Source organism: Meleagris gallopavo, chromosome 2, assembly GCF_000146605.3.
Source record: "Meleagris gallopavo isolate NT-WF06-2002-E0010 breed Aviagen turkey brand Nicholas breeding stock chromosome 2, Turkey_5.1, whole genome shotgun sequence".
Lineage (NCBI taxonomy): Eukaryota > Metazoa > Chordata > Aves > Galliformes > Phasianidae > Meleagris > Meleagris gallopavo.
The window spans coordinates 53207915-53226596 of record NC_015012.2 but is presented as its reverse complement, the minus strand read 5'-3'; the positions used below and the strand labels follow the sequence as shown (position 1 = coordinate 53226596).

Sequence of the window (18682 nt, the reverse complement as noted above, 5' to 3'; positions counted from 1 at the left end):
TTGTTAACCAAGCGTTGAGACTTGCATAATTGAGCAGAGAAGAGCTGAAAAGCTGATGCATAATTTGTTTTCAACTAAGATGGGTTTCTTAAATTTGCAGAGCTGGTTGTTAGAAGATTATTTTCTTTTGGGGGAAGCTTAAAACTAAGTACTGACACTAAACTCCGCTAAACAAACAGTAATATCTCTGACGTTGACATGGAAATTTGGTAAGAAAACTTCTCTGCTTCTAAGATTTTGGAGACTTCTTGGCTTCAAATCCATTATAAGCCAAGAAGTCACATCTTAGGTTAAATCTTTGAATGTGGGAGAACTGCTTCTGGATTTACATTTTCAGAAGCTGTTTTACTGACAGAAACAGAGATGAAAACTTAATATACATTTACTTTGCCATAGGGGAGAGGACTATACTAGAGCAAGAAAGGAAAACACAGTGTGCTGTCTACAAAAATAAACAAGGAAATAATATTGACTAGAAAAATGAAAAGGATGTTGTGTTTCAGTAACAAGCAGGCAGTGTGTATTTTGGGTAACAAGAGGATACATTGCAGCCTAATGGGAAAGGAAGAAAATATTGATTCTTTACTATAAAATTTGGTATTTTTGTCTTCATTAAACAATGTGCTTTTAGTCCCATAGTGTAGTGTTTCCTTTTACATATATTCCAAAGCAGGACAGGATGGGGGATGAGACTGCAGAAAATAGGGAGAAAAGCTGTGTAACGTCAATTTTAAACAGAAGGAAAACAGAGAAGCAGCTAATTATAGTCTGAGGAAAACACTTGGAATAGCCTTGGTCCTTTGGGAGTGACTGAGAAGCAAGGTAACTGTCAGGACGGGTTTAAAGCAGAGCGGTCCCAGCAGACAAAGAGCATGTGCCTGGATGAGAAAAGGAGGTCACATCTAAAAGCAAGCCAGCTAGGGAAGAGACAAAGACTGATCCTAATCTCTGAGATATGTTTAACCTGTTTTAAGCCAACATGTATGATTAATTTGTTTGGGAGTGGGGGTGTTAAGAACATGTTCGCTCACATCTTTTTAAACATGATCCGTTTTCCTAAACTGGGCAGAGAAAAAAAATGCCTTTTGTTGTTGCTATTTTGAGATTGGTGTTTTCTTTTCCTGTTTGTTGCTGCTGTTACTTGTTTTTTCTTTTCTTTCAGGGGGAAACTAACAAATAAAAACAAATACCCTATTAGGCAAACGAGAAATTGATTGAAATCCATTCAGAATACATCCACCCCTTTGGTAACATATTCCAAGGAAAAATAATGAGCTTTAACAGTGTGGAAGCAAATCTTCATCTAAGGGACAAGCTCTGCAGGAGGGTAGACGAGAAAGAAGTCACTTGGCCTTGACACAGAATTTTTCACATCTGAGAGGAAGTCTCTTGTTTGGGGCTTTGGAGAGTGTTCTCCTGGGGCTACAGGACATCGCAACACAACACAAGGAATCTAACAATCTCATGCTGTCAGTCCACTACCCTTCCGCAGTGGCTGATAGGTGTTTTAGCTTACTCCACTCAGCTAGGAGGTTAGAGAACAGTTTCCTGATAGCTAACACAAGTGCAGAGGTACGCATGAGATTTTGCAACCTTTGCTGAGGTTGGTGTTCACACCGCTCGTGTCAGTGTCACGATTACTCATCAACATGAATAAGGATAATACTGCCCAGCCCAGATGCTTGGTACACAGGGTAATATGGGACCTATGTGGAAAAGCCAGAAGTAGCCTGCTGATTTCAGCACCTCTGCTGATCAAATAGGCAAAAGTCCAACAACATTAAAATATCAAATCATCTCCTGGGGGTAAAATCTAGTTGTGAAAAGAAGCGTAGGAATGAGAGAGCAGAAAGAAAAAAAAGAACTATCTTAAGCATCACTCAAAATTGCAGATCCCATGTAAGGAATCAAAATTCAATCTGTGCAGTCTTTTCTCTGTGACATTTGTAGTTTTATTGGGTGGAGGAGCTGGTCCCACATACCACTTTTTGCTATCCAGCATCCAGAGCAGGCCCATTCAGGGCAGATGTCAGTGGACTAGAATGCCTGGATTGAACACGTGGAAATAGGGGTGCAAGGAGTCTACCTCTGAGTCAGCGTCTCTGGTTCTGACCTAGGAAAATCATTGCCAGGTCTGTGAAGGAAACATACTCTAATGCACGATAGGAATCATGTAGTATTTTATGATGCTAATGGATTGATACACTTTCCAAACAAACAAAAAAAAATGATATTCTTGAGGACTGCAGAGTTTCAAAATGGGCAAAAAATATTGTGAAAGTGATTGTTAAATTCCAAGTGCTACAAGATGTAGAGTGGCTTAACCATGGAACTGTAGCACATGCATAACGTGCCCTGCATCAGCTCCACCCTTCCAGCCAACTCTTTTGACAAATAGCTTGTCTCCACATAGACTACGCTCCCAGATTGGCTCCTCTCTTGTCACTAAAAATGCTAAGGCAGGTGCCAGGTTAGGAGGCAGTACTTTTTGATCTCAGGTCATCTAAGAGAAGGAGAATCACGTGAGGGCAGAGTAAGCCGTCCCATGCTATTTTCCTTGTCCTCAAGTGCAAAGGAAGGACGTTTACAATTTTACAGTAATAATTTCTTAAGGAGGCTTTTAAAACTCAGCCTTGTTTTTGTTCTATATGAGACTAAAACAAAGCAATATTATTTGTGAAATAAATGCTACTTGTTCATTAGGAAAACCCTCTGCCAAGCTGCAAACACTTTTGGCTTTGCCTGAGCTGATGGAATGTATATGTTGGTATTTACCAAACCAGGGAGAATTTCTGACTGCAGAAAATCTCTTTTTATGCTTAAATAGCTGGACAAGGCAAAATAACACTTCTTAAATTTTCTCAAGCTTTAGGAAGTTGCACACTGCCTCTTTGCATTTTCTTTTATGTCTCATTTTCCAGTTTTTTTATAATTTCATGAATAGAGTTGTTTGGGGCTTGTTATGTTACATTGGTTAGAGGCTGGTGAGGAAAGGAATCCTTGAGCTGACTCCGTTCACTTAGTATACTGACACTGCTTGAGTACTCCTAAACCGTACTCCACCCAGGTCTACACTCTTCATCTTGATTTCTAAAGCCTAAACATTATGTGGACCTTTTTGCAGCCAAAAAGATCTTGCATGATTTAAACTTACACCGGAAAATCTCATTAATTTTATCCCAGAAAATCTTGGTTCACATACAGGGGCTGCGCTGCACTGTGTAATTTCACAAAGAGAAAAGTGTTAATTAATGCAAACGACACACTTCTGTGGGCACAAGAAGAAAATATTTAAAGAGAATTTCACAAGGTGGAGGATAATGTACTTCTTAATTAAAACATGTCATCATTAAAAATGATTATGGTCTTCCCAACACGTAGGCCTTTACTGACCATGGAGAAGCTTTGGATCAAGCTTTGTGTGTTGCTGGGCCGATGGATTCCCTTCAGCGGTGGGGACAGGTTTCAGTACAATGAGCAGGTAGCCATTGCCTGTCAAAAGACAGAGAGATCTTTTTTACACAATTTAAATTGATTGCCCTTTAAAACAATCAGTTTTGCAGAAGGCTTTGAGAATTAGACTGGCTGCAGTCTGTGGCCCCTCCCACCTGGTTGCTTGGGAGGTATGTGGGATAAATTCTGTATTTTCTGACTTCTTACAGATCCTGTAACAGTGAATGGCAGCAGTGATTTGTCAAGCTTGAACACAGTTTCCCTTCATTGTCCTTCAAACTTGGACCTCCCTTGTGATAGACCTGGCATGCTGCATGGATGGCAGCTCTGCCCAGACAACAGGAGCTTCTGTCAGCAGGAAAGTCATGGAAATTCGTGAGAACTGAGCCCTCCTTCACAGCAATGAAGCCTACCAGCTGGCACTGGCTGCCATCACAATTACAGACTACCATAGCAAAGAGATGTGTCCAAGGAGTGCATTCGTATCTTGGTGCTCTGGAGACTCCTAAATAAATCAAGGTTTAGCAGGAAACAAATTAATCAGGGAGCAATTCCTCTGCCTGCTTTCTATAGAGATGTCTGTTCTTCTGGAGCTCAGGAGCACTGTTGATGTACCAGCTGTTCAGTGCTAGCTTAGCTCTGTTTGTTTGCTTTTTCAACAACTTAATTTTGAAGGTTCCTAAAATATTACAGGGTAACCTATTCTATAGATTTGCATGGAGAGTTAATGAATACAAAGATACACAGATATGCACACTTACTGTGTGGTCACAAGCTTGTATTCACTTCAGAGATGCTGGAGCATGTTACAATTTCTTAGCATTTTGTTCAAATATTATAGTTTTAATAATTCTTTGATCACCATTCTGTGATCACACACAGACAACCAAATCTATCCTGAATGATGCTCCATCAATTTTAATGATACTGCAAATGATAAGCAAAACTAATCTTGATCGTAGGCCTTCAAAACAAAAACTGAATGTCTCACCATTAGTGCTATAGGAATAGCAAAGAAATTAAAATCCCCTGGTGGTTCTTACCCAGTCACTGCTGCCTTTACAACTTGGTTACATTCCAGTTTGAATTACTTTTCTATTGAAGGTAGCATATGTAATTATCATTTGCTAACAGCACCTATCTAGTCTGAGACATGTAATGGATCTGCATTCTTGAGGTCTGACGAATGGTTCTTTAATTACAGCCACAATTAAATCCTAGCTGTGTCCTTTGACCTGCTGCCTTTCTGCTTTAGGAATGCCACACATCTGTGCTTGTTGTCGAGGTCACTGCCATTCCAGCCAACATTGTCCCTGAAGGCTCACACCCAGCAAAACACTCGGTGATTCACCACTGCAGCTTGAAAAGGCTGAATTACCCGCTCAGTGATTCCAGAAGTCATGAGTGTGCTGCTGTTTCATCATGTGCTTTGTTGTGAATTGCAGGCAACTTCCTTTTCTCAGTCCTTTAACTCTGACAGGCCAGCTGTCATTTAATTGATTCTCCATTACTTGTTATTTACACATCCTCTAGAGATACTTAGCTCTGAGTTCATCACATGTTTTGCTGTGGGGTGTGTGTGTTTTAATAACTTGCTGGCCAAATTTCTTCTTGGAGTGAATCATACTGCTCTGCCAAATCTTTCCTCCACCACTCTCAGACAGTACAAATTATTAACCCTAGTCACTAATGATGACAACATGATAAGAAAGCCAGAAGGAACCTCAAAAGCATGCTGAAAGATCCTACCTCTGAGAGGCAAATATGCAGGTCTAGCGTCTCTCGGGTTTTTGGTGCTGATCTCCATCTACAGAACGCATCAGCTGTTCCCTGTTCCTTGTAGCCTCTTGCTGAAGACGATGACCCACGGATACTCCATGAGGATTATCTATGTGAAATATTTGACTGCTCCCAGCACAGCATCAACTCTCTAAATAAACACAAAATTAGATTTTCACATGAGCTCAGCCTTTATGTAGCCACTAAATGAAAGGTTTCAAAATAATTTTGCACGCAGTGCACAGGAATCTTAGAAAAACCACTCCTTGACAGCTGCTGTCAAGTACTTTGGAGGAAGCAGGAGTTATCATTATACAAAACAGAAAACTAAGAAAACTATATAATTTATATTTTAATTAGATTTACATCAGGAAGAATAGTTTAACAGTTTCTTAGGAAAGAGTCAACATTTTTCTTCTAAAAAGCAGCTGGCAAGGTCACACAACTCTAACAAATCTCAAATGTCACCCTGATGACTTCCATACCTTTAATCAACCCTCACTGTTGTATCCGCATGCATCTGTTTCAAACTATTTTTTTGCATAATTACAAACTAATTTTGAAAGAGATCTTCAGTGAGTTTCACAATTACAACCTCTGCATATGTTAGTATCATAGAAACACTCTGACTAGCAAATTACATAATTATATCCAAAGAGGAGCAACGTTCAGGATGTTTGATAAGGTATTTCTTGTTCACGGGTCAGTACAGGAAATTCGGTGTCAGACACATCCTGAGAAGATGGATGGTATCCTGTGATTTAGGGACCACTATTCTATATAAAACAGTGTACTTCCCTTTCCTACCCTTCTCTACTTGTCAGAATTATATTGCTTTCTTAGGGAAAAAGGAGAGATGGAATTATTTTTTGAACAATATCACGTTAAGCTTAATTTCTTTGTCTGCCTGGGGGTAAATATACCAGTGGGATCAGGACCTAACTGTTATCACACATTGCTAGAGAGATGGTTAAACATACTATGGAGACAGTAAGTACAGATGGATATGGTCTGAGACAACTTCTTTATTTTATATAGTTTATTTTGCTATCCTCTGAAAAACCAAGGACGTACATTCCTTTGTACTTTGCATGATAGGCTGCCTCACTGTTTCCTCCTAAATTATTGGGCAGAAGTGAGGGCTATTGAACTGAAGTAGTTCCTATTCTTTCATTAGGAGAGTTGCGAAATCATGTTGGATCCAGCAGCAAATTCCCTTTGCGGTCCCACTAATGCTTTTAATGTAAATTATTAAAGCCCAGACATGGGCATTAATATATAACATTTTATACAGCTTTGATTTGCTGAACTCTTCTGCTCTGTATCCTGAGCTGCTCACAGAGATTGAATTTCCTGAAAATCAGCTCCTAAATCAAAACTTTTATCTTTCTTGACACAATATATCATGGCTAGAAAGAGCATTGGCCTCTTTCACGATTCATAGAATCCTATGTCAGGCCATGTGCCCAAATTTCAGCAAATCAAAGTAGTTTAAGCTGCTTGGTTTTCTGAAGATGTGCCATCAAGATTGCCCTTTGTATTATTTGTGAAAGAAACATTACATTTTTTTCTAAAATAATTCTTGCTAGGCTGGTGTCACTCATTCTACTCAATAGCTTGGCTATAATTCATCCATTTATCTTTAGAAGCAGATTATAATAGATTATTGATATGTTAAGTAATTGGAGCATATACCTTAAGAGCCAGATTTCCTTTTCAGAAGAATCGTGTGCATTTTGATTAGCAGTGTAATACTGAGTAGCACACACAGACTGGTAGATGGCACACAGATACTTAAGATACCAAAATAAAGCTATCTTAAGCCCAGAGAAGAACTGTACCCTAAGTACAGGAAATGTCTCAGCTCTTTTCAGAATTGCAAGTCCAAGCTAACATGAATTTATTTGAATTAAAAGTATACCAATGAACATATTTTTGGGGGGTGAAATGACCTTCTCTTGACTTCTTTTCTTCTAGCTGTATTCTCAGACTTCCTCAGTTTGTACTCTGCATATACAAAGTTTTGGAGAACTATTTTCCTGTGATTAAGTAGAATGCAGATTACAGTCCAAGCACTACAGATAGACCTATAAAAGGTCTGAAAAAAATCAGCAGTACAGAAGTCCAGCTGGAAAGGGGAGACAGAGTTGCAGAGAAAACAGCTGCACTTGATCTTGAGATGGACGGTCAGGAGGAATAGGAATTTCCAGCTTGGATTAAAGGACACAAAAGTAATTTTGGATAGAAGCTTCATCACATGTTGTCTGAGCGCTGCAGTCCATTTAAGTAGATGCTGAAAACATCAGTATACCAGATAATAGATTCCAATAAAACCATATGGAAAACAGAACCAGTTTCCGGATTTTTTTTGTGTGTGTGGTGTGCGCTTAATCAACATGCTTAATGTTCTATTTGGTTTGATATTCAGCTATTGATGTTTTAAATCAGATTTATGAGCTGGATCTGACTTATTTAAGACCGGTCTTTTCCATTTGCCTCACATTACTCACTTTTGGGAAAGAGCAGCTATATGGGGCTTCAGACCATTTGTTTTGGGGTTATTCTTTACTGACATAAGGTCTATTTAGACAGAGGCTTTTTGACACAAATATTGCGTAAAGCACAAATATAGCACGGCACCCTTCGTGACTGTGTGCTCAGTGATTCAGTGATGGCATTGGAGCTGCTACTTAACAAAACCAGGAAACAGGCAAAAACATCTTGGAAAAAAAAAAAAAAAGGCAGAGAATAAAGAAATAGCATTTTAGTTGCCTTTTATAGCCAGGGCCAAGAATGCAAACAACCCAATAACTCCTCATCTATTTGGTTAATACTGTGACACGTGTTCTTGTCCTCACGAGTCTCTCAGCCTCAAATCCCTTTAAGAGCCCAGAGGAGTGGCACAGCTCACTCCCCACAGCTTCAGCAGATGCAGACAAGCCCTCTCTTTTTCTCCCCTGGCATGAGCCTCCATTGGGCCCTGCAAGGTCGTCACAGCACTGTGAGCCCTGGACAGGCTTCCTCTGCCTGCTGCGCCAGCTGTGGGACTGCTCTGCTCCACGCAGCTGCAGAGCAGGAGAGAAGCTGGCTCTGTAATTAACTGCAGGAACATCCATGGAACTTGTTCTCTGTGGACCAATCACAGACAGATGAGGTTGTGTTCACTGCACAAGCAGCATTTATTCAACCCTCAGCACACAGTACCTCAGCTTCCTTCAAGCGGGAGGGAAAACAGCCACAGAAGCCAAGGGCTTCTGGGTTTCACTTTGACTCATGATTTGGCCTTACTTAGTCACATCATCTCTTTGCTTTTAGTTCCCTCATGGAGGAAAGCACACAATGCTGGATTTGACTCGGCAAGGGAGCTCTCCCAAAGGAAATAAACTGGAGACTGCTGTGCAGAGCAGCAGCAACTCTCCCCACGAACAGCATCCACAGCAGAGGTGGAGCAAAGTGCAGAGCCAGGCTGTGACCTGCGATAAACCGTCACTAATCTTGAACCTCTGGAAATGATTTTCCAGGTATCAATAGCACGGCTCCCCAGAGCTGGCTTTAAGTAGAAGTGAAGCTGTGGTGCGATCCTGCCAGCTCAGAAGGGCAGCTGGTTGCCTGTTCTGCTATGGGAGGAGAGGGTGGGAGAAAGGGCAGCAGGTAGGACAGCAGGCCTACTTTTGCCCAGCCCGAGAGCCACCTGAAGCAAGGGAAGTTCTCTGCCTCAAAAAATACCCCAAAAAGGGGCCCTGTGCATATTCATGGTCACACCTGCAAACCTACAGCATGAGAGACAGAGAAGTTCTATCCAAGCACCCAAACCAAAACAGAGTGAAGATGTGGATCAGTGTGTGGTGAAGAATTCCTCTCTGCAAAGTCTCGTGATAAAATTTAGAATCTATAATCTTCAACAAGGAGTTTTTGAAGAGAACTAAACCAGCTTAATAGGTAGTTTTGAGAAGTGACCCCCCACGTATATAATGCATACATATAGAAGTACAACAGCACAGTATTACCACCATAACAATTTATAAACAAATAGTTATTTTCCTTTCTAGTTTCTAGATTTTTAAATTCAGATACGGTGACGTTTTCCCCTCAGCCACACAAAAACAAGGCTAGAGGTTGTCATTTATCATTTGGCAGCAGGAGCTGAAGCTTAGCAGAGCAACTCAATAGCTTTTGACAAAAGCATGAAAGCTGGCAGCATAAGAACCTGCCAACACAGGCCCTTGCCAATATTAACAGATAGAGAGATGGGAAAATATTTCAAAGCACCAGTGAAGGAACTTAAATGCTCTTTAACTGAGGGGTGCTTTTCTACATCTATTCAGCCTGGCTGAAGATAGGACAGGGAACCAAGCAGTTCTGGCCAACGCAGTTGTTCTGTGCAGAGCTTGATGCTTGCCAGTGCACTGGCTGGCTGAGTGTAATTCCTATCATTCTCATAGGGACAGTAAGAAAGTGGTCAGCCAGGGTGGAAATCAGGAGGAAGTCTGACACGTGTGACCTATGCATCCCATCCTTGCAGGACATCAATTATAGGCAGGTTTAATTACATGCTTTCACCCACAAGACAGAGAGCAGTGCTGGGGACTTGCTTTGGGGAGGCAAGTGCAGTGGGGCTGGGCCAGGAACACAGTATCTAACTGTGTTTTTCATCTCCAGGAGAGATCAGAAGAAATACCAGCCCAATAAGTAGCACATTAGCTTTAAAAGGCCTACCTCAGCTACCTGCTCCAACGCTGCCCTAAGTCAAATGCTTCACAGGAACTCAGCAGGTGAATTTCAGCACGTGCCTCCCACAAAGTAACATCCCTGCAGCAACATCTAAATATTTCAAAGCAACTGCAGCTCTGGGAATTGAAATGGGGAGGTAGCTCTTACAGAGTAACAGAGAGTCCTCTATGAGGTCTGAGAAGCTTTTCTCCTGCTTAGGAATGAGGCAGCACCTCAGGTCCTGACCCAGCCCCAGAACATACTGCAGTCTGTGGGCAGAGAACATTTTCCCTTCAGTTTCCCCCAGGACTTTTTTTGCAGAATAAATAATTTGATCTTAGGTAACATTTCAGATCTCACATTTTGGTGAAGAAAAGCCAAAGCATGCTGATTAAAAGTCTCATTAAAAGATTTTGTGATGACTAATACGTCACATGGAGAGATAACTCACTTTCTGCTTCAGAAGTGTGGTTTGGGACAAGCTGTTCTTCACAGAGCCTATACTGCAGGGAAAGGATTTAATTAATACTGTGTCCACAGTAATTGGCTATGTGCATTAAATCACATGAATTTCACGTGACAAATCCTGCTATACGCTGCCCCGTGAATTCTTACACTCATACCAAATACAGGAATCATTATGTGAAAAATTCTGCGATCTGGCATATGAAAGCCTCATGCGGAAAGACATTCTGCCTCACAGTGGGTTTGCAATCTGTTAGGGCTCAGGCTGGCACTGACGCAGTAGTTACTCAACTGAATTTAACATTTGGGAAGGCAGTAATGCACATGGTCAGACTGAAGCAGGAAAGGACAGAAACAAGTTTGGCAGAAAGCAAAACACCAGGCATAAAGGTAAAAACAGGGTAATAACTTTGGTCCTGCCTTGTTAATCTAAAATTCTGTCTGGCAAGTACATCCTGAAGAGAAAGGACACAACATACACTGACTGCACCTTGAGAAGGTACAATATATGACACGATCAAACTGATTTTATTGTCTACGCTGTGTCACCTAGATGAGGTGAAATCCAGAAATCTTGTCCTGTAAGATAAGAAAGCATGGCTTTCTCTACTGCCTTCTGTAAGAATCTAGAGAAGTTTTAGAACAATTACTAAAACATAAATGACAAACACTCCTTTACTGCTCATGGCAAAGTGATAAGGAGGAGGTCACCATTCCATCTTGTTAAAGGAAAGCTATTTCAGAGCACAAGTCTTTTGGGTGCTCTGCTTTGGGAAAAACTTCTGCACAGACACTTGATCAAGCCTCAGACTACCTAAGCTGGGCCGTAAGGGTGTAGTACAGTGCTGTCAGTGCAGTCCATAATCTAAAACAAGTTTTGCTGAGAGTATGCTGGGGGTACTCACTTCTGCTTTTATCCACTAAAAATTATTCGTTCTGACAGAACTACTTGGTTGACTGGACCAGGGGTGGAATTACTCTGGTTGCTTTCATATTTCAAGTCCTCCTCTGAAGCCTGGGAATTTTTATGGGGTTTGCCTGAGGCAAATCTCAAGAATGAAGATTGGCAGCTGAAAAAAATTGTTTTTTCAAGGACTTACCTGAATGCCAAAGAACGCTGATTCTGGAGGCAGCCCAGCGGGTACTGGGCTGTGCTTGAGAAGGGGAAGAGCTGAGGAACCTGTGCATGGTCTGCAAGCACTGCTTGCATTTTTGCAAGTAAGCAAATAACACGAGAGCCTGAAGCCAGTGGTGGAGCTACTGCCATAAACAATCCCTGGACTGGTAACGCACCTATTTGCTTTTCCTCAGAAAACAACAGGGAAGATAAAACAAAAATCAGATTTGATATGGAGATCAAAGGACGTGTAATGAGTAATTGGACAGGGAAGCCCACTACCACATGCATCACAGATACCAAGATCTTAGCAGGAAGAGAAAGCATCAGATATTTATAGGAAACAACAGAAACACCTGAAGACTTATTACAAACAATCATCCTGGATGTTACGGAATGGCTGAAAAGAATCAGGTTTCACATCTTAGGCCTATTCTTCCCAGCAGAGCACATTTCTTCTCTGCCTTGTGGCAGGATATCATGCATTTTCCCTCTGGCCATTGCAAACTGATGTCACTGATCTAAACAGATCGATGACCTGATAATAGCTGCGGTTCTCTTTTTGTAATTTGTAATTCAGCCAACTGCTAGAACTTGTTCTGACTTCCTATTTTATTAATTGCAGAGAGACAGCTCAGTCTGATTACAAGTATCCTTATTACTTTAATAAGCAAATAAAGAAATTAAGCAGTTCCGGGGAACCTTCTTATATGAAACCAGACCTGATTGACTTAGTCTAAGTCATTTATTAGGACTCTACAGGTGCCACCACTCCTGCTCTCAGGGAGGTTAAGTCAGAGGAAATAAATATGTAAATTAATCTTATTTTGAGCAGAATTGATCTACTAGCTATTGCTTAGGGGAAGAAAACTGCTCTCCATCAAAACTCTACTGAACAGCTCTTGCACTCGTAGTAGTGAAAGAGATAAAAGCTTTTTTGAGAGTGCTTAACTTAGAAAAGTTTTTTGCTCTTTCTTATCCTTTTTGCTTGAAGAGAAAATAGACATGTATATTTTAGTAAGCTAATTTGTGAACAGCCAATACTTCAAAATGAAATAAAATTTACTGAGCTGTCAACATCTTTTCTTGTTGGTGTGGGCACTGGGAGAACGGCTGCAAGCCAAGCAGCTACAGCTGGTCCTCGTTCCCTCTGTCTATTGCAGGCATCTATTGCTGTCATCCAGTTTCTTTTCATAACAAATTCACTTAAGGGAAAACAAAACAATAAAAAAACTCACCTTTTCTCCATAAAAGACTAGAGATGAAACTGAAAGTGTCAATGTGGAAAAGCAGCATTTGGGTTTCAATATGTGGATGATGGACTGAAAAAAACAAATTTACAACTTTACAGTCTTCCCCTGAAAAGTGTTGCAATTTTAGCCACCAAGAATGTATCTGAATCATCTTGAAATGTGGTTTGCAGTGACGAAAGATGATGTGCAAAAACAAGACTATTTAAGGATATAGACCTATGTACTATGCAGAAAAATGGAAACCTACTGGTCTGTATACTCTTGGGTGGTCAGAGAAAAGATCTGGAGGGCTAATAACAGCGTAGCTCCAGCACAGGCACACATTCAGCTCTAGATAACTGTGAAGTTGTTGTGGAAGTACATTTGCCTTTCTTCCCTTTCCTATCTGGTAAGGACAGCCCTAGCACTAGAACAATATCACTTTATCACTGCTTCTCAGGTCCCTCAGCACTCAAGTTTGCCAGACAGTAGTGAATGTGCCAACAGTGAGCTATACTCGGGCCACAACACAGATACAGAAAGCCAGAATATTCCCTCTTCTCTTCCAACCCTGTGTGCTACTTAAAAAGGACTGTCTGGATTTTGGCTTGCACAGTAAGTGCTTTGAATTACCCCAGCAATGCTGCAAGGCTCTAAGGCTAGTTTCATTGCAAGGTTTCTACACTGGAAAACAAATTTCAGCATGTGGTATCTGCACTGTGTTCCCCTTGAATGAGGATGCCTGGATCCTTGCACTTGGCCAGCTCTTTTCTGCGACACTGGATTTCTGAAGATTTTAGCAGCTAAGCCTGCGCAGCAGAAATATAATTTTTTTCACAGAGCAGCAGTGTGCAGCTGTCTCTGGGTGGGGTATCACAGAGTCTGAAGTCACTTTTGCACAATTTCCCCCTAGATCTGTATTGTCCATCTCTTGCTTTGTGGAGTGAGCAATAAGGACTCCATAGAACTGTTCCAAGATCTGGATGGTGGTGGCAACATTCCTCAGAAAGCCATATGCCTCTTATGTCTTCGAAAGGCAGCTGGGAGACAGACGTGATTCACCATTTCAACATCTTGGCATGTTTGCATCCCTGCGGAGCTCTCAGCAATCTGAAAGACAGAGACTGAAGCCAATAGAGCTGCAGATTTACTCGAAGATCTTTTGAACCTGGACAGCACCTGCAAATTCTGGTAGAGCTGAGTGTAAAATCAGGTGACTTGGCAGATGCTCATGCCAGAAGCACCAAAAAGCACTGCCTGGAAAAGTTTGTCAGAGCCAGAGGTTCTCAGTTCTGTTCCTAGACTGTGAAGTTGACTGTTCTCCCTCCTGCAAGAGATTCATCTTTTATGGACTATCAACATGAAGTCCAAGAATTACAGAGGATCTGAGAACTAGAATTTGTGAACCATTAGACTTTATTCTCCTGATAATACCATTAGATCTCTGTATAGCTTCTAACATATCATGGCCTAAGTTACCACAATGTTCAATGTTTCCTTCAGCAGCGCACCATTGGAAATGCACTGAACTTAGGGAATATAATGCCACTTTGCATTAATAAAATAAATACAGACTGAAGTGCATCATCCTCTTATTTTCTCTCCTTATGGGATGGCACAAGAGTAAACCCCTCCTGGAATGAAGGCACCTTAATGCCTGACTATAATTCAGTGAAAAACAGTTGATCTGCAATGATTCTAATTCTATATATTACGAGTACACATAAACCACAGTACAGCACATGTTATTCTGTCAACCTGGGGCACCTGGGAACTGTAGAATATGATAAACCTGAACCCTAGAATACACAACTTTTAAACTGCTGGTAGTGATTTTCACTGCAGTAAGTAATTTTAGTGAAAATACCCAACCCTTCACCAGGGGAGAGGAGGAAAGCAAGAAGCCACATTTCATGTACGAGGAAAGAGAAGATTAAGCTAAATTACTTTTCTGTCTGGGAACTGTGTCTGTTTTGTAATAGAGTGTTATTTCCCAGAATGAACCCAGGCAGTTTGTTGAGCATCTGGTACAGTAAACATGATGACTATAAACAACTTGCTTGAGATCACGCAGCAAGTCCCTGATCCAGCTTCCGAAGTCCCACGACTTAGTCACCAAGGATAAGCATACATGGCACACTTACCCCAGATGACTGGCTCTGCTGACTGAGCACCAAGATCAGTTCAGCAACGATTACTGTGATGATGCACCTTAAAATGTCCTCACTTATAAAACAAACAAGTCCTTAGTACTACTGTTCTGGTTTCACATGCAGGCTTTCACTTCTTTCCAATCATATGAAGAAACAACCTAAAATCACGAAGGGCAGGGTGTACATGAAGCATCACATTTCCAGAGATATGGCTGTTATTTCTTTCATGTTTCATACTTCATATATTCATTCCTGTGCAGTCTATAGCTTCAGCCAAGTGGCTGGTCCAGAGATCTGCTCTTCTGAGATTAAGTTCTACCAAATTTCTGACCTTCACCTCCATCTCTGCTGAGATCCCATGGTTTTAGAAGCACTTTTCTGCCAAATGCCAAGCTGTACCAAAGTCTGACTTGTACTCTAGGTTGGTCTTAACTTTCACACTTTTTTTTCCTCTGCAACCGTTTTTAATCCTGTCAATTCATTTGAAAATAGTAATCGAAATTATTTTGAAAAAAAACTGAACTGATGGAAATGGAGGGTAAATCCCATTTACTCTGTGCGCTGTGTAAGCGGAATTCATGTCTAAAATTGAAGCACACTCTGCGGATCCAAACAGTTTCTGCACAAACATCCTCAAGTGCAGAACTGCGTACAAATAACCTCCTTACCCACACTTAGAACAGCTGTTAGTGAATCCCTGAAGAAATACATTTCTCCTTTTTTAGTGTCCCTCTCCTCTTCTTGTTCCCCATCATCACTCCTACAGATTTCCATTTCTTTGTGAAATGAGGATTGAAACTCATGTTACAGACACTGAATGGGTGGTCAGACTGTCACACAAATGCCTCACAGAAGTATCCCTTCTCCAAAGCATAGGAGCTATCAGGAACACAATACAACATATCCAGCCCTGCAGCCTTTCTAAGAGCTGAGGCTATCTGACAGAGCTGTGCCAATGTAATGCCTCTTCTATCACCATGCAGTACTACTTAAGGTAAGACCTATCCAACCACCGCCAACAGACTCTCAAGAGCGCTGGAGACAAGTCCTCCACACTATCTGCACCAGAGCAAGGAGTAATGTACTGTGAGTTCATTGCAACTGCATGATGATAACAAGATTTCTTTCGTAAGAATCATGCCAGTTATTGTATGAATTCTGGTAGAGTTGGTAGCCGCCACCAACAGTGTCACAATGCCATCCACTGAAATTAAGTCATTAAAAATTTCCGTCACCTCACCAGTGCTTTTGGTTAACACAGGGTGATCTAATTACTTGTTCACCTTTTCTTCACTTCAAAAGTTGTTTGGAAACATTGGAAATAAAATTCAGTAAGATGTTCCGATTCTTCTTGAATATGTTCTGTGAAGGAATTTCCCAAGCCCCATCATCTTCCCTCGACCAGCAAGTACAGCAATTCCTTTTTTACAGAGCAGCCTGAAGTGTCTTGTGGTAGGAGAGAAGTTCAAATTTGCTAGGCACAAGTTCTTCAGCAAGGAAAGCAGGCCTTCAAGTAGTTATGAAAGGAAGAAGGAAGTGTTCTAATGGGCAAGGAGTAACATAGGCCTCTGCTGTATGGACTGGAGAAGTCATAACACACAATATAAACTAAATCAGGTATTACAGAAACAGGTATTTGTATCTATTGGAATGTGAGGACAGGCTAGATTATTTCAAGGTCCCTTCTAGCAATACTACTTAAAGACCTTCCCCTGAATTAACACACTCAGGCAATATCCTACTGCAGAACTACTATAACCTACTGTAGAACTAATGTTGGTTTAACTTCTTTATCAGGCCATACATCTCTAATTTACTTTCTCACAGTGAAAATCAGGGTGACAGAACAACAAAAAACACCCTTACATAACACATTTCATTGTAGAGCTAAACCCAGAGCCTGCGATGTGGGTTGAATTAGAACAAATGGACCCAATTTTAAGACTGGGAAGCGCCAAGCAGGAAAATCAGATAATTCCCCCAAAGACACAAAAGCTTCTCGCTTTTTTTGGAAATAATGAAAGACAAATCAGAACTCCAAATCTCGCATTTTACTGAAGGCAACACTAAAACAAGAAGTAAGAGAAGATATCAAAATGTAATCTGCTTACCAGCTCATGCATGCATCCATTTAACACTCATAGCAGGGTACTGATTCCACCTCTTAAGAATTTAACTTGGCATCAATGTAAACGTATTCCAATTGTTCTTGTAAAACATTAACCTGAGGCAACTATGATTCAAATCTTGGCAGATACAGCAGTGGAGAGGGCATGTGAAGTTTCTAATTGCTAATCTTACCTAAATCTTGTCTGATTAAGTCACTGGAACTGAGCATGTTAGTTTCCAATATCTCTTACATACAATGGGTAAGACTAAATTGCCTAACCAATTTTGCAATGTAAAAGAAAAATCAAAAGACTTTCAGAAGACCTTGGCAGCAGACAAAATTTAATCTTTTTGAAGTGCTATTATTATTTTTTAAAGACTTACGAATGATTACAAACTCTTTCCTATTCACTGAATAGCTATCATATACTAGCAACTCAAAAACAATTTTTCTAATTTCATTTTGTTTTTTAAACAAGAACAATAATTTTTCTGTTATTGTAATTTAGTCAAGACATGCTTTTGGGGTTATAACACTTGCCAAGAGAAGATAAAAGACTTTCCTCCTGGGGAAAAAAAAGAAAAAAAGAAACAGCTGTTCTGGAAGGGACTATAGTTCATTTTCAATTCCCTACTGTTGTAAAAACAGTTATGAATAGTAGCAGTGAGTTTTCTGCAGTCTCTAACTTCTCAATTTGCTTAGAGTACCTTCTGCAGAACTGCTTAGGTCAGATTCTGACAAAGTTGATTATTTGCCTTTGAATGGCAGATATATTGAATTCTCTGTGAAGCACCCATTTGGAAAACAAGGTCTCTGAGTCATAAAGAGATAGAGACTACAGGCACGTACAAGCATTGTGTGAACCCACTTCACAGAGTGGTTTTTCACTGAATAGCCTGACTAAAAACTGTAGTAGAGACTTCCTGTATCATTACAAGTGTACACAATAACTGCCTGGGAACACTCCTTTTAAAGGTGATGGCAGCTATTAACTATAAACCAGTAAATAAACATCTACATAAGCAAAGAGAGTACCATGCCTCCTGGGTGACACAATAAACACATATTTGTTTGTAGCAAAGATATGTTCAACATATTTTTACAGGAAAAGAACGAATACATTTTCTCCAATACTGAACCAGCACTTCATTGAAAGCAGCAGTTATTCTAGAAGAAGATAAAAACCTCACATTTCTTTTTTTTTTCCTATCCAGTAAGCTTTACATGCTTCAGCATAACCGCACATTTAAACATGGTTCTGCTCTTCTTGTTCTCATTGCCTTCTAGTTCTTGGTGCCGTAGTCCAGATATTATTGAACATAGAACCAGTGATAGAAAGAAAAATTTACAAGTGATAGATTTGCTACGAGACTGGGTGAATAATTTCTTTTTGTGTATGTGTTCACTCGAGCATTAAGAATTCACTGAATTATAGAACACACAACCTGAATTCATCCCTTTTGGAAAGACAGGTACTGAATCATTCATAGGACGAATCGTCCACCAAACCGCTTAGAGAAAGTAAGCTGCTATCTTGAAGCTTTCAGCGGACTTTCCAGTCAATGCAAGGAATTATTCAAGTTCAAGCTGAGGCAGATTGGAGAGCTGCAGAAGTACAAGAGCAGCTCCTTTTCATGGGAAATTTTCTTAAGAGTACAAAAGA

At 40.5% G+C, this 18682-nt stretch overlaps 1 long non-coding RNA gene across 2 annotated transcripts; it reads right to left on the bottom strand.

Moving 5' to 3' along the window:
- Positions 1 to 1114: 1114 nt before the first annotated feature.
- On the bottom strand, positions 1115 to 17575 carry LOC104909748. Of its 2 annotated transcripts, none has more exons than XR_002112161.2 (3): positions 12763 to 17575; positions 5203 to 5383; positions 1115 to 3492 (listed from the first exon to the last, which is right to left on the bottom strand). It is a non-coding gene; the product is annotated as an uncharacterized LOC104909748 (long non-coding RNA). The 2 variants fall into 2 exon arrangements; XR_792567.3 differs by lacking the exon at positions 12763 to 17575 and adding an exon at positions 11508 to 12738.
- Between the last annotated feature and the right edge of the window lie 1107 nt (positions 17576 to 18682).